A 13796-nucleotide genomic window follows, 5' to 3' on the forward strand; every position below is an offset into this window, starting at 1 on the left:
GAGCTGCTTGTAATGAACTCTGAAAATGCTCTGTGTGCGGCACCTATACATGAAGATCAATCGATTCACAAATGATATATAATTGATAGTGTCCCCTCCCACCATCTGCATTCTGTTTGCTTTGCATTGAAATGAATGGGGTGGGAAAACATAATGACAATGTAACTATGCAATTTACATAATGGCAACATAGTGATGCTATTTATGTAATTTATTGCCTAAGTTAAATAATTTTGCCACAGCAGACAGCAAAACGAATAAGGTAGGTTTCGGTGCAAGATAAACTGCAGCAGAATGGAAACAATGTTGTATGTGATGAATACAGGGCAGAGTGGAAGCTGATACCTTCTTACCTCCTAAGTGATGGGTAGCCTTCGCAAATCCCCTGAGCTAGCCAACAGAAGAGGTATGAATGCTGTTCTGGTATGAATGCTGAATTAGGATTCAACCACCAATCTGATCAGCTTCTGTATGTGGAATGGGGGAAGCACAATGTCACCTCATCCTTTGTATCAGATGGAAAAATGTTTAAGGCTGGCCCTACAGAGATGTGAATAAAATGTAATGTCTGTCTAGTGCTCATTGCTGGGGGTGTGGAGAATAGAGGAGAAGGCTCCTTGAGATGACATATTAGAAGCTTGATATAGCTTAGGCAAAGGCATAAATTACATGTACAAAAGGCAATGCCTGGCCTGAGGAATCTAATCTTTAACACTCATCCACTTGACATTGAAAAGGCTTTCATACTCTCTCCCTTTCTAACTACAGTATGAAAGACGCAAATCTATTTTTAAAATTTGACTTCTAATCTAATCACTGTTGTTTCATTGCCAGACTAAGCCCCTTTCTCTTTTTATTAGAAAGTCCAAATACAGAAATTAATAATAGTCATCTGCAATTAGATTAAGCAGGTCACAAACTTAGGCAAAAAATGTTTTACTTCCACGGTGCAACGTTAATGAAAACAAACAAATATCATAGATCGACAGCATGAAAGATTAATTTTTTCCACATTAATAAAGTGAAAGCAGTCTACTGACTCAAAGGCAATCCTGTTATAGATAATTGCTCATTACATTATTATTTTTAGAGTAAATTCACATTACGTCAATTAACAAAAGTGTCTAAATTTAAAACCAGAGACAAGAGATTGAAATGGCAATTCAAGAATTGAAAAGTGACAAAGCCCCAGGACCGGACGGACTTACCTCCAAGTACTACAAAACATTAAAAAACTGGTTGATACAACCATTAATGGAGGTAGCAAATGAGATTTTAGGGGGGGGCAGGGCACCAGAGACTTGGAAAGAAGCCTTTATCTCTCTGATACCAAAACCGGATGTGGATAAGACTCAGGTTAAGAATTATAGACCAATCTCCTTATTAAATGTGGATTACAAGATATTTGCTAGTATTTTGGCGTCAAGATTGAAAAGGGTGTTGAAAGACTTAATTCATAAAGACCAGGCAGGATTCCTGCCTGGAAGACATATGAAGGACAATGTAAGATTTATAATAGACATTTTGGAGAGATTGGAAGTGAAAATAAACACCAAAGCAATGTTAATTTTTGTGGACGCCGAAAAAGCCTTTGATAACATTTCTTGGAATTTTATGAAAAGAAATTTTGAAAAAATGGAGGTTGGCAAAATTTTTGTTAATGGGCTTAATGGTATTTACTCTGAGCAAAGAGCGAAGATTATTGTAAATAATGTGGTATCAGAAGAGATAAGAATTGAGAAAGGAACAAGACAAGGGTGCCCACTCTCCCCCCTGTTATTTATTTCTGTCCTAGAGGTTTTGCTGAATATGATAAGGAGCGATGAAGGTGTCAAAGGGATTACAGTGGGTTCGAAACAATACAAGTTAAAGGCCTTTGCAGATGATTTAGTATTGACTTTGCAGAATCCCGAACAGAGTGCAGTGAGAGCACTGCAGATAATTCAAGAATTTGGCAGTGTGGCGGGTTTTAAGCTGAATAAAGGGAAAACTAAAGTATTGGATAAAAATTTGACACTACAAGAGAGACAGAATATAGAGGAATGCACAGGACTGAAGTGTGTAAAAAAGGTGAAATATCTAGGAGTTAATATGACGTCAAAAAATTTGAACTTGTATAAAGACAATTATGAGAAATTATGGAAAGAAATCCAGAGAGATTTGGAAGTATGGACGAGGTTAAATTTGTCTTTAATGGGTAGAATAGCAACTGTTAAAATGAATGTTTTGCCGAGAATGTTGTTTTTATTCCAGGCCCTACCGATAGTTGACAAAATGAAATGTTTTCAAGAATGGCAGAAGATATTGTCTAAATTTGTCTGGCAGGGGAAGAAGCCAAGAATTAAATATAAACTTTTGACTGATGTTAAAGAAAGAGGAGGATTTTCCCTGCCGGACTTAAAGATTTATTTTGAAGCTGCTGCTTTTTGTTGGTTGAAAGATTGGTTTCTGTTAGATAATGATGATTTGTTGGATTTAGAGGGTCATGATAATGCATTTGGTTGGCATGCATATTTATGGTACGACAAAGTGAAATTGCATAAAGGCTTTAAAAACCATATAATTAGGAAATCATTGTTTAATGTCTGGATGAGATATAAGGATTTGTTGGAAAGGAAAACTCCTAGGTGGATTTCACCACTTGAGGCAAAGAAACCTAAAAGGACAAATATGGATGAGAATAGGTTGAAATACAAAGACATTTTGATGGGAGTGGGAAACCACTTTAAGTTAAGACCATATGAACAATTGAAAGATAGGTTGAGCGACTGGTTTCAGTATGTGCAGATAAATGAAGCATTTAAGCTAGACAAAAAGTTAGGATTCCAATCAGAAAAATCGAAATTAGAGACGGAGTTATTAGAGACAGATCACAAGAATTTGTCCAGAATGTATAATTTGTTGCTAGAATGGCATTTGAAAGATGATCAGTTATGATTGAATGGGCCAAGGATCTGGGTCATAATGTGATGATGTTGGAGTGGGAAAAACTGTGGAAGAAGGGTATGAAATTTACGGCTTGTACGGTGTTGAAGGAAAACTTGATGAAAATGATGTATAGATGGTACCTGACGCCGGTCAAGTTAGCTAAAATGTACCACAAAAGCGACAATAAATGTTGGAAATGTAAGCAGGATGTTGGCTCATTCTACCATATGTGGTGGACATGCCCTAAGATAAAAGGCTTCTGGGAAATGATTTATAATGAATTGAAAAAGATGTTTAAAAACACATTTTTGAAAAAACCGGAAGCCTTTTTGCTCGGAATAATTGGGGAAGAAATTCCCAAGGACGATGTTAATCTGTTCATGTATGCCACCACAGCTGCTAGGATTTTAATAGCAAAATATTGGAAAAAAGAGGAATTGCCTTCGAAGCAGGAATGGCAAATGAAAATGATGGACTATATGGAATTGGCAGAATTGACAGGAAGACTCCGGGACCAGACAAATGACAAAGTTTTTAAAGACTGGAAGAAATTTAAAATGTATATAGGGAAGGTATTTGATAATTAGAGTTTGAATATCCAGGAAAATAAAGAGGTTAAGGCATTAGGGAAATAATAGAAGATTAAAAGTTTGAAATTAGGGTAGATGATATGAAGATGAATTACTTTTGAAGTTTTTAAAGGGATTACATGATGGGTAAGAAAGATGATTTAGAAACTGCTATAGAAGTTTATAAAAATGAAAATCAGATAGTAGGGAATTGGGGAAGCCTGAAGACAATGATTATTAAAATGGATGAGAAATGATATATTTTTCTGTTATATGTTGTTTGATTTTTGTATTTTTGTATTTTGTATTTTGATGTTTTTTGTATTTTATATGTTTTGTTGATAAAAGATTAATAAAAAATATATTAAAAAAATAAATAAATTTAAAACCAGAGTACTGCCAGGGTGCAAAACAAGTTTACAAAGTGGATTGAAAATAGGACCTTTCACTTTTAAATCAACCAGCTATGGACACTTTTAATTTCAATGGGATTTAAATGCAATCATGGATTTGTTCACACATCAATTTGTATTACCGTACTTGTTTTCTCCATAGCTGATTGCAGTACACTATATGGCTAGAAGCTAAAATGTCTGAATTCAGTGTGTGAATTGAAAACCATTTCATTTGAATTGATGTGAATTGATATAAACGCCCAACAACGAAATGACTGTGTGGCATTCGTGAATATGTGTACCTGAACCAACCTCATGCGACTCAATTGTGTGAAACAAAACTTCAACTTTCAGATCTGCGTGTTCCTTCCCAGAACCCCACCATTGAGAATATTTAGATGTGAGATGTTGATATAGTCAAGAACCTGATTAAGATGAACAGCTTTTGTACTTACACTATTTAATGGTTTGTTGTTGTTGTTGTTTAGTCGTTTAGTCATGTCCGACTCTTCGTGACCCCATGGACCAAAGCACGCCAGGCACTCCTGTCTTCCACTGCCTCCCGCAGTTTGGTCAAACTCATGTTCGTAGCTTCGAGAACACTGTCCAACCATCTCATCCTCTGTCGTCCCCTTCTCCTAGTGCCCTCAATCTTTCCCAACATCAGGGTCTTTTCCAGGGAGTCTTCTCTTCTCATGAGGTGGCCAAAGTATTGGAGCCTCAGCTTCACGATCTGTCCTTCCAGTGAGCGCTCAGGGCTGATTTCCTTCAGAATGGATAGGTTTGATCTTCTTGCAGTCCATGGGACTCTCAAGAGTCTCCTCCAGCACCATAATTCAAAAGTATCAATTCTTCGGCAATCAACCTTCTTTATGGTCCAGCTCTCACTTCCATATATCACTACTGGGAAAACCAGTACTACTAGGAAAACCAATTTAATGGTTTAATTTAGCGTAATTTAAACTTTATACTCCAGTTTCTGTAAAAACCCTCATGGTGTCTTTATAGTAAAAACACAATAGGACAAAATATAATAGGTCAAAAATTAAAAGCAAATTTTAAAATAACTACAGAATAACAATCAAATAGCAGTTTTTGAAGTATTAATAAACAGCAGCACAAAACAAAAAACTCTAGAAGGTAGCATAAAGAGTTGAAAACAGCAAATTTTGGGTCACTGGAGTAAAAAGGCAAACTGTTTTAAGTTGGGCAAAGAGTGGTCCTCACCCAGTAGGGAATTCGAGAATCTTGGCATCGCTACTGACTATTATACCTGTCCTTCTGATCTCACAATTGGATGGAGCAGAGAACAGGGTCTCCAAGGCTGATAATAGAGGACAGGAATGCTTATCAACATTTCTAGCAGATTCTCTGCACCTCCCCTCAAAAACCAAACCAAAACCAAAACCACGTGTGTACATGCATCCTCCATCATTGTGCTGGCACTGACTTTGGTATCTTGATGTCAAGACAAATTCCAGAGTCCAACACGCCACACTCCCCTCCAGTTCCTAGTACAGTCGTACCTTGGATCCCGAACACCCTGGAACCCTGGAGACATTTTGCCTCCTGAACACTGCAAACTGTGAACATTCTTTTGGAACCCGAATGTCCAATGGGGTTTCTGCGGCTTCTGGTTGGCTGCAGGAGCTTCCTACAGCCTATCAGAAGCTGCGATTTGGTTTTTGAATGTTTTCAAAGTCGAACGGACTTCCGGAACAGATTTTGTTTGACTTCCAAGGTACGACTGTATAGCTGGAGGGAGGGAGATAGAAGATTAGAGACACATGACAGTTCTATTGGGGTAGAATCATGTTGTGAAAGAATGGTCCCACTTTCCCCGCAACAGACATTTTATCATTTCCATGTTCCATCATGCTAGAACTCTAATGTGAAAAAGAGGCAGAAGGGGAGAACTATAACAAGAGCATTGGGGCAGTGTTCAGGGGAGCTAGCCATACTTTTATTCAGGCTACTCCATTCTTTTCCTCCCCCCCCTCCAGTCTCTCTCTCTGTCTGTCTCTGTCTGTCTCTCTCTGTCTCTCTGTCTCTCTGTCTCTCTCTCTCACACACACATACACCCCACACAAGCAGACACTCAGCAATCTGTGGCCACAGATCATTAGGCTATTTTGGGGTGGGGTTTTCTGAGCAGGCTCTTTAGGGTTTTTGCCTAAATATTCTTATTCTTTTGCAAATTCAGATGTTCCCCTGAGTATGCTGATACCTTCTTGCTTCTATCAACCTCCTTTGCCACAGAGAAGTCATAAACCCAGCATCTGAGCTCACGATTAGTATATATGATAGTTTCTTACAATATGATTCCTTCTTTTTTAAAAAGCAGCACAGACCTGAATTTCCTTATGGTGGAATCTTCTCCCCAAGAACTCTGATTAATAACATTTTCTTTCCTGAGTCACGCAGCTGCTTGAAGCTTATAATGTAAGTGCCACCCACTAATTTATTTGTTGAGTCAAGTGAAATGATTTCATATTTCAGCAATCACAAAGGCCAAGGATGTGCAATCAGTTCTGAACAGAACACCCTACTGATTTTCGTTAAGTAGCTCTTCAAGACAAAAAGAGTAGAAATGACACATTCTATCCCTGTACTGGGAGGACTCAGCTCAATGGTCTGTTCCTCTTTTACTCTGACATTGGCTGCTGGCACTCTGTGGGCTGGATTGGGTAGGGAGGGGAAAGAGGTAGCCAAACAGGCAAGGTGATAGCAGCAGTACAAAAAGACTTTGGTTATGATTAATTTGGTTTGGATTTAATGACCTCTCTCTGCATTCCAGCCCCATTCCAGCTCTCCTTCTCTGTGTGTCTCCCTCGGTCTCTGGTTTGTTTTGCTACAATATCATACAATGTCTGACTCTCCCAGGAGGAGGTGGTGTTAATTAACACTCTTTGAGCTTCATACTGAACTTCTAAAGGGAAGTGATCCGCCACTCAGGCTATGAAGAGAGAGTGCTGTGGTTCGGAAATGATTCTAACCAATGCTTTCATTTATAAAATACTTTGATAAACAGAAATCCTTAAAAATCAGGCCTGCACAAATTTGGGATCAACCAAGGCAAAAGCAACACATCACCAATATATCTGCAACTTCTCAAAGAGGAAGCAAAACCAAGAGCTTTGTGACACCCTAGCAAGCCACTACACAGGGCTGGAGGTCTACAATCAAGTTAGGGCAGGCATCCTCAAACTGCGGCCCTCCAGATGTTTTGGCCTACAACTCCCACGATCCCTAGCTAACAGGACCAGGGATGATGGGAATTGTAGTCCAAAACATCTGGAGGGCCGAAGTTTGGCGATGCCTGGGTTAGGGGTTCATAAGTTGTATACATATATTAAAGAGAATCATTTTGTGCATAAAATAGCAGTCAAAAAAGACTATGAGCTAGTTTGCACATGATGCAAAGCTAACCATAGCTTAGTGTGAATGTATAAGAGTGAGGTATCCTGGAGAGGAAATCACAGCCAGCCATGTTGTGTGAACCTGGGTTCATGGTTTTCCTTGCTCCAGACAAACAATTAGCTGTAAACCCAAGCATAAGCTTTGGTAGCAGCTTGTGGTTTGGAAAAATGTAAACCACAAGCTTAAACTTGGACAGTATGCTAAGCCAAACCATGTCTTAGCTCACAGCAATGTAGCACCAGGACCAGAGTAGCCCTCACATTATGCGATCCACACACTCACACATTTTCACTCTCACACATTTTCAGGGGGTGATTTAGTGTTACATGCACTGTAACGCTAAGGAGGATTTGGGGCATCACATGGCATTAAAGAGTTTCAAACAAAGATGTGCTCTCCCAAGCCCACATTCCCAGCATTCTTGCAATATTATTATTATTATTATTATTATTATTATTATTATTATTATTATTAGTTCCATGTGGTCTGAATTAAGTTTCAGTTTGTCCTACCACATCCAGTTTCTTATTGCCACCAGACAGTACTTCAGGAACTTGTAACTAGTTTCCTAGTTCTCCAAAACATGGCATGGCCCAGTTCTGCAAAGCAGACGATCATGGCTTCTGCGAGGTCTGTGATGCTCCAGCTTTTTTTACTCTGCCCCCCCCCCCCCAATTTCATTTTGAAATGTAAACTACATCTTAAACAGTTCCATTGAATGAACATTATTATTTTTCTGGGAAGCCAGAGAATGAGAATTAATTATGATAGGATTTCTTCTTCGATTTTACAATTACTAACATAAACTAAAATTCATATTACTATTACATTTAAAAGGACACAGCTCTACCCATTAATTTGGAAAACCCATTAAACCAGTGTTTAATAAGTAATAGGATGGAATCTTGAATGTGATTAGACAGTTTCTTTTAATGGGAGGCATTCAGATGTAACACATTGATAGGTAACAGATAAAGACTAATCCTCTGACATAAACTGACAGCGCTCTATTGGATTAAATTGTGCTACTTCAGTGGAGCTTTGCTAATATATAGCAGCTGGGAAATTAGATCATAATACATGTATTATCTTTGAAGCACAGGCTCTCAAACTTAGCCAAACTTATTACCACCATCCATTCTTGTAATTGTCCAGCCCCTGCTAACCCTCTCAAAGGGGGCTTCACATGTTTCTGTACTTTGATATGAGGCTTGGGTTCACAGATATCTTATGTGAGTGGAAAGAAACTAATCCAGAATGCGGCAGCTAGACTGGTGACTGGGAGTGGCTGCCGAGACCACATAACACTGGTCCTGAAAGACCTACATTGGCTCCCAGTACGTTTCTGAGCACAATTCAAAGTGCTGGTGCTGACCTTTAAAGCCCTAAACGACCTCGGTCCAGTATACCTGAAGGAGCGTCTCCACTCCCATCGTTCTGCCCGGACACTGAGGTCCAGCGCCGAGGGCCTTCTGACGGTTCCCTCACTGTGAGATGTGAAGTTACAGGGAACTAGCCAGAGGGCCTTCTCGGTAGTGGCGCCTGCCATGTGGAATGCCCTGTGGGAACATCAGATGTCAAGGAAATAAACAACTACCTGACTTTTAGAAGACATCTGAAGGCAGCCCTGTTTAGGGAAGTTTTTAATGTTTGATTTTTAGCGTGTTTTTAATATTCTGTTGGGAGCAGCCCAGAGTGACTGGAGAAACCCAGCCGGATGGGCGGGGTATAAATAATAATAAATTATTGATGATTATGATGATGATGATGCTTGCATAAGACAGTCCTGTAAAAGCTCAATGGTAGAGAAAATGTTTTCCAAGCAAAAGGTCCCAGGTGCAGCTCCTGGCATTTCCAGGAAGGGCTGAAGAAGGTCACTGTCTGAAGACATGGACATCTGCTGCCAGTCAAGGTGTACTGTAGACAATACTAGGCTATACTATTGTAGTTAAACCAAAATTTTAATTCTGTATAAGGCAAATTCCCAATTTCCCCCATTCTGCTACAGGCCCCTGTGTCCTTGGCTTTCCAAGGAGTGCAGGTGGCTGCAGTGGAGCCAGGAAAACCTACGCATGAGCACAGTTCTGCTCACATACATATGGATCTAACCCATATTTTCACTCTATCAATCACACTTTCCAAAGCAAAAGAAAAACAGGAAACTCTTCCAAGGCAGCTTTTTAAAAACAAAAAACAAAACAAAAACCGGTGGGGGGGGGAGAGGTGCTGTCCATTGTACTGATATTTACGGTAGATCCCCCCAAATACCCTGCATATCTCAGCCCATATACAGTGGTATTTTGGTTTTCAAACTTAATCCGTTCCAGAAGTCCGTTCCAAAACCAAAGCGTTCCAAAACCAAGGTGCGCTTTCCCATAGAAAGTATTGCAAATCGGCACTTCCGGTCTGCCGCGCCGGCTAAAGAAGACGCAGGGACTGCGAGCTCCGCAGTCCCCGGCATCGCGGAGGGGGGGGGGAATTCCGCGGGGCACGCGGATTCCCCGCAAGAACCTCGGGAAGGGCGTCCCGAGGGCTCAAGGTCCGGCAGGCTCCGTGGGGCGATTCCTCTGCTGCCAGGAGACTCAGTAGAGTCTCCGAGAGCCAGCGGAGTGGAGTCGCGGGAGCCATTTTTGGACGACATCGTTACCTCCGGTATAGCGAAGCCCCGAGTCTTCTACCGGGCAGCGGCAGATTCTCCCAAGAAAATAAAAGGCTTTTACAAAGTAAGTGAAATCTTCATTGGGACTTTTTGGATTTTAAAATTAACAATCTGGAAAATCGGAAGAGATTCAAAAACGGGGGTCGATCTCTTCCTAATGGTTAATTAAGAGCCGCATTAAATATTCTAAAGCCAAAGCTGAAAAAGATACTTTGTTCTTAGTACCCGAAAGAAACAATGACTTTTTACTCCTTCACAAACCCCGGCGCTGAGACCTCCCGAGGAACAGCAAGCGTTTAAAGGGGAATTTTTTTTTGACAGCTGTCAAAGCTGTCAAAATTGCTAAGAGAGAAGGAAAACTCATAAAAACTCATTGAAAGTTCAATCGGCTGTAAGATCATTTTAAAAAAGCAGTATTTGGAATCAAGAGATGTTTTACTGTTGAAAAATTAAAGACAATGGGAGGAATAAGCAAGATGGAGGAAACCGTGAGTGAGTGGAAATTTCCAGTGTGCTCTGCCTCCTAATCTCCTGCCTGTTTGTGGTTAGAAGGAATGAAAACAATGTATTCACCAAGCTTCCAAGAGACAGTTTTGAACTATTTAGAGATTCTGAAGGGCATTCATGGGATTTTACAACACTCCAGTTCAATGTGTTCAGAGACTTTGGTTCAAGATCAGGACTTAGAGGACAATGTGGAAAGCCTGTCTGAGAGCAAAGAACAAGAAGTGGATATTGCAAAAACTGAGGTGGATTATAAAAAATGCGACCTGGAGGAAGAACAACAAGGACTTGGAAAGGAAAAAGACAGTTGTCAAGAACAACAAAATGAAATAAAGACTCAACAAAAGAAGGCTCCTGGAGGGGTTAAAAATTGGGCATGGGTAACAGAGGGAAAGAAAAGGCAGAGGAAGGGGGGGGGGAACAGAGGCCTGGATTTGGAAGTGGGAAAGAATAGGTGTGGGGTGAGAAATTTTAGTTAAAAAGTATTTTGGCGTCTGAACAACGGTTTCTGAAATCTTGGCTTGTTAAAGGACTGCTGATCCAAGGGGGGGAAAGGCATCAGGAGGAGGAAGGAGAGTTAATAGATATAAAAATTGAGTTTTCTGGAGGGAGGTAGAAGAAAGGCTTGGGAAAAGAATTCTAGATTTGTATTAATATTTTTGTGTTCAGATGAGTGTCTGGATGGAGGGCCACCTTCCTCCTCGCTTTGCTCAGAAGCACCTGGTGGCAGAGGGTGCTCTGGAGGGGGCGAGGAGGGGGTGGAGGGAAGCCCAGACACAAAAATGGAACCTTTGAAGTGCGGCACCTCGCAGGTTCCTCTTGTGGCAGGAGGGGATCTGTGGGGGGGGGTATGAAGAAGGAGGAATAAGTGATATTGTAAGGATAAGATTTGGAATTAGAGTAGAAAACCCGCCACAATCTAATAGAGAAGTTAGGAAAACCAGGAAGAAGAGATTTGAGGAAGTCACAACTATAATGTTAAGAAAATAAGAAATGGGAACTTTTAAATTTTTTATTTGTATTTTTTATGGGTAGTGTGTTTATGTTTGTTTAAGGTTTGGGCTAAAGGAGCAGCTGAGGGGAAACCAACCCCCAGAACCCCTCCATCCCTGTCCTCTCAGTGGCAGAGAGGGGATGAGGGGGGAGGGGGAGGGGGAGGTCAAACCCAGCCTTATAATGGACCCCTTTGATTCTCATCACCAGCGGGTGCCACTGGTGGCAGAAGTGGACTCGTGGGTATTTGAAGGGACAGAATATATACTGTATGTCTTGTTTGTTCTGTTTGTATAAAAATCCAATAAAAATTATTTTAAAAAAAGAAAAAAAGAAAAGAAAGTAATGCAAATCGGATTAATCCGTTCTAGACTTTTAAAAACAACCCCTAAATTTAACATGAATTTTACTATACAACGAGACCACTGATCCATAAAATGAAAGCAATAATCAATGTACTGTACTATAAAATAAGACAGTATTGTAGATGATAAAAATAAAAATTATTTTTTTTCTTACCTGCACTGATGATAGCCATTGTTTGGATGGGCTTTTTTTTTATTAAAAAAAACCCATTTCTGCAGTCACACAATCAATCAATCAATAGCTGCAGGGGAACATCTGAAATAGCTGCAGTCACACAATCAATCAATCAAACACAAATTAACTCAAAAAGCCTCAAACAAAAACACAAAATAAATAGCAAAAACAAAAGTGCCAAACTTAATCTGTTTGACTTCCGAAATGTTTGAAAACCAAGGTGCAGCTTCTGATTGGTGCAGGTGCCCCAGAAGCAATAGCTGACAGCCACATTGGACATTCGGCTTCCAAAAAATGTTTGAAAACCGGAACACTTACATCCGTGTTTTCAGCGTTTGAGAACCAAGGTACTACTGTATATGTATTATTTGTAATGTATGATGATGCTTTAAAGCAGGCATCCCCAAACTTTGGCTCTCCAGATGTTGCTGAGCTACAACACTCATCATCCCTTGGTGACTGGGGGGTGATAGAAGTTGTGGTCCTACGACATCTGGAGGACCCCATTCCTGCTTTAGAATCAAATTCTGCATATCTTCATCAAAGCTGAACCAGTGCATGGGGATCAGAAATAGCATTTGTTTTCTTTGAAACCATCTAACTTTTAAACACGTTTAGGATTGTGCTATTTTGTGTGATTAAAACCAGTGGGAGGATAGTTAATAATGACCAACATGCTGTTGATATTGATGGAATTTAAACTGAGCAGTTTTTCTGCATTGTTGCCCAAAAAAATCTAGATTCTGATGGCTTTATTTTGAGTATGTTCTCTGAGGCAAATAAAGGACTTTGCATTCCTGTTTGCATTACATGTCAAAATTCAGGGTAAACTGACACAAGTAGAAGTCTCTTAATTATCTAATGAATGAGCCGATTCTTGAGAGTTTATTTTGTGTTTGCTGGTTTACAGAGGGATGGAATGATGCCTATCACAATGCCTGTCACAATGCCTTTTGATTTGAAATAAGAGGGTCTTATCCTCCTTGGATTGGTCGGAACTCGCCTCAGATATACGTGAACAATGCAATTCTCATTATAACAAAAACAGAAGACTTGACAATGAGATTATTGGAAATCCATTAATTACAACCATTATAAGAGTTATTACAGCATCCTAGAAAACGTATCTTTGTATTTTTTGGCAGATTTTACCTTGTGTCCTGTAAAACCAACAAGAACAAAACAGCTAAGTTAATCAGTTTAATTAAGCTCTTTGCATCCCAATTTATTGTTTCCATGTGATTACAAGAAAGAATTGTGGAACTAATTATCCCATTGTTACACTCTGTTCAGCAGAATGTATCTAATCAAAGATTTATTTTATTTTAAAAAGACCATGCTGCACAATTAATTTTAAATCAAACACAATTCTTACACAAAGTGCTGTATTTTTCACCCTCCCCTAGGAACACTGTTCTTCTAACATCATTTAATTATTAGGACACAATTAAAGTTTTAAAAATTATTTCACAATTTGGCTCACTTGGGGGATGGAATGGAGGGAGGTGCTGACGACAGTGCGATGGAAAGTCCACCATTCTTAAATGGGAATCTTGCTAAGAGCTTTGGCAAAATTATTCTCTGTGTACTTTGTGGTCTCATTCCAATTATAGCTAATCAAATGACTTGCTTGCTGTGAGCTCCTGAATGCCAGCTTTCATGACATCAGATCAGCTAGAGTATACATTAAACTGTAATTTACAGCTGCTTGTGCAGGAAAGCCCACACACAGAGTCCGCATCCCCAAATAAAACTCCATTCCAAAAGACACAATCTTATTAGGGAATA

Source organism: Zootoca vivipara, chromosome 1, assembly GCF_965207765.1.
Source record: "Zootoca vivipara chromosome 1, rZooViv2.hap1.1, whole genome shotgun sequence".
Classification (NCBI taxonomy): Eukaryota; Metazoa; Chordata; class Lepidosauria; order Squamata; family Lacertidae; genus Zootoca; species Zootoca vivipara.